General features: G+C 38.5%; 1 protein-coding gene across 1 annotated transcript in view; it reads left to right on the forward strand.

Annotated features, from left to right (window-relative positions):
• The first annotated feature begins 207 nt into the window (after positions 1 to 207).
• LOC129182691 (prostaglandin D2 receptor 2) overlaps positions 208 to 3445 on the forward strand; it is a 9159-nt gene continuing 5921 nt past the window's right edge. Inside the window, exon 1 of the mRNA XM_054779106.1 lies at positions 208 to 448. The gene's annotated coding sequence lies outside the window, so the exon portion shown is untranslated. The remainder of the gene's footprint in view (positions 449 to 3445) is intronic.

Below are 3445 nucleotides of genomic sequence, written 5' to 3' on the forward strand. Positions count from 1 at the left end.
GCAAACACTTTCGCCGTATGTGGTTTGTGTTTACCACCACCAGATGGCGACAGAGACGCTAGCATTGTTTACCTTTTCCTGGCGCATTTTTGGACCGTTGCTGTGGATTTCTTTGAACATCATCAAACAAAGTACTAAGTATTAAAACCATTGCTGGCGGTATACAAATACTCATCATGATGGTCACACAAGTCCCGGGCTGGCGTGAAGATCAGAAAAGAGACACGCAGGCAAGCAGCCATCATATTTCTCTTCCTTGTCAACGTCTACGCCACCTTTCTGCCAGTCACATTTGCATCTGTGTTCCCGCCCTGCTGTCCCGTCAGTGTTTAGGGTGGAGCGATCAAGATATGTGTGTACCCACGTCACGCAGCCTGAGATGAACACGACCTGACAGAAGGAAACAGTAATGGGAAAGTGGACCTCCTCGCTCGTCTGCAAAGTCTAGGTGAGTCTTAGCTCAACTGCCAAAGGAGGCAATCGTATGCATGTGATCTCTGAGGCAACATGGACGGTGTTGCTGAGCGTTGCGGGGATGAACGCAAAGTCATTCTGACTAGATTGGTTTGGGACGAAAGGACTGATACTTTAGGGCCGGGCCCATTCTGAAAATAGAACTTAACAAGACACCTAAAATGTTGTTTGTTTTGTTTTTTTTGTTTAAATCAAGAATAAAGTCCAAATATTAAGAGAGAAAAAGTTCTAATCTAACAAGAAAAGGACCTAATTTTTACCAGAATAACCCCGTAATATTATAAGGAAATATAACATCATTTTAGCAGCATAGAGTTGAAATATTGAAGAAAAAAGTCGTGAAATTATGAGGAAAAACAACAAATAAAGTTTTGATGAAAAAACAGGTAAATAAAATAATAAATTCATAATTACAAGAAGAACATTTTCAAGAAGAAAGTTTACATAGTTGAAAAAATAATTTTAAAAAAACATCAGAAATGGGGGAAAACTGTCATTTTACTTAAATAAAATAGCCTCGTAATATTATGAAGATAAAAAAAAGTCATTTTTAAAAAGCTGTGTTACGAGACACAAACAAAACAAAATAAAGTTGTATTTTTTATTTCATTTGTTATTTTTTTATTTTTTTTTGCAATATTACGTTACTACATATTATAAGAGTAAAGTCCAAATATTATGGGGATAAAGTGATAACATTCCGAAAAGAAAATTTCTGAAAGTTATTTAAGAAGAGAGTTGAAATATTTGGAAAAAATAAATAAATAAAATAACAGCAAAAAATGGGGTAAAAAAAGAATAAACACCAAAGTTCATGTTAATAAAATGCTTCACATCATAAATCTGAGATGTACCTTTTTCCTGAAATAAATCAAAGCTCTTAGAAAATATCAAAGTGGCCCGTACTTTGCTGCACACACGCATGGCATTGCTACACTGCAGCCAATGCAGCAGTCGACGATGCCAAAGTGAAAGTGTTCAGTGGGCTGCAACTAAAAATGATTTTCTTAGTTTGCTGGTTTCGCTTCACGGAGTCATCGGTTGGGCCCTCCTAGGTGGACCGAATCAACATGAACCAAACTAGAGCTGCAACAATTAGTCAGTTAATCCAATTAACCACCGACTATTTTAGTATTCAATTCATCTTTTTTGTTTATTTAAAGATGGAATGTCCTCTGATTTCACCCTGGTTCGGATTGATTTCGTCCATGAAGGGCCTACGCAAAATAATTCATACATTTTCTTTTTGTAATTTTATGATTTATTCCCATAATATTTTAACTTTATTCCTATATTCTAAAATTCCTAATATTCTAAAAATTACAACTTTATTTTATTTTGTTTCTCATATTATTATAAAATATTTTTCTTTGGATATTTCAACTCTACGCCACTAAAATGACATTATTTTTCCTCGTTATATATCAAGTTTATCCTCGTAAAATTGTGACTTTTTTCTCATTAAATTGCAACTTTTATTCTCTTAATATTTCGACTTTATTGTCGTCTTTTTTCTTATTTCTGCAGGGTTTTTTTCAACTTCCTCCTTGCAAATGCTCTTCCTGCAATTAAGACCTTATTCCCAGAATATTTAGACTTTATTCTTGTCACGTTATAACTTTTATAACACCGTCTAATTTTCCAAAAATGACAGCTTTATTTGTTGTTTTGTTTGTTTCTCATTATAATATAATTAAAGGAAAAGCATCCTTTTTCTTTAATATTTCAACTTCATGCTACGAAAATGTTATTTTTCCGTGTAATATTACAATCTTATTCGCGTAAAATTTTTAAAACTTTTTCTTTTTGGATGACAGCTTTTTTCTCTTCAATTTTTTGACTTTATTCTTGTAAAATGACTGCTGATTTTTCCATTTTTGTTGATGTGTCTTTTTTATTTAAAAAAAAAAAACAGCCACAGGCCACAAGTGAACTTTGGACCCTCCTGGTGTAGATTGTCTGTCATGCAGCTCATGATGTTCCACAACAGCTGAATGGGGGCAACTGGACTCCTTGAATCCAAAAGGCTTGAGGGTGTGTCACCCGAGGGTCACAACCTCAGGTCACGACCACCCTGCATAACAACAGGTCGCTCCCCTGGCCGGTGGGAGAACAACTTGTTATAGGCCACTCTTCCCTTGGAATGAGACAATCTTTGTGTGGACACAGAATGCGAGGACACTGTTTGACGATTTCTGTGTGCCTTTCAAACCAGCCTTCCCTAGAGGTCAATGACCTCAACATTGGAGAGACCAAGCAAGCCTAGGTCACAACTGGGGTTGGGCATCGAGCATCGATGTGAACTGGGGCTGACGTTCCAAAAAATATATTCCTACTTTCGATGATCGACGGGAAAAAATGGCCACTTAACAGCAAGGAAGAAGAAGCCGGCAAACACCAACGAAGAAGAAGCGTCAGGAAGCGTTTGTGTTCATCCATGTCAACCATGGATGGTGTGCGACTGCGCTCGGAAATTTGGCTGAAATTCCGCAAAAAAAAAAAAAAGAACAGTTGGCGCAGTGCGACATTTGCAAACAGGACGTGCGTCATTGTTTTCCGTGAGGTTTGTGAACGTGCCTCGCCACATCGCGCTTCACCTTTTGCGGACTCGCAGTTTCGCTGATTTTTTTTAAAGTGCAGCTTTGCATGTTTTTTTGAACCGCGTATGAACGCGTAATTCTGTTCTGCGTCCGTGCGATGCGTTCCAGCGATCTTACCACCAGGCAGCTACGCGGGACGGTCGTTCACCAACCCCTGCGACCAACCAACGTCTTCAACAAACAAGCAAGAGTCGCGTTGCCTTCGTCCAGCCTTTGGGAAAGACCCGCTGTCGGCTCCATCTGCGAAACTAGCCGCTATGAGTCGTTGCATGCATGCACGCTGCGTTCTTTTAACGTCACTCTTTTACACGTACGAGACACAAACGCTGGTAATCGATTCCATTCGCATCTTCTTCCAATCGCTCGTTAAC

Source organism: Dunckerocampus dactyliophorus, chromosome 6 (genome assembly GCF_027744805.1).
Source record: "Dunckerocampus dactyliophorus isolate RoL2022-P2 chromosome 6, RoL_Ddac_1.1, whole genome shotgun sequence".
Classification (NCBI taxonomy): Eukaryota; Metazoa; Chordata; class Actinopteri; order Syngnathiformes; family Syngnathidae; genus Dunckerocampus; species Dunckerocampus dactyliophorus.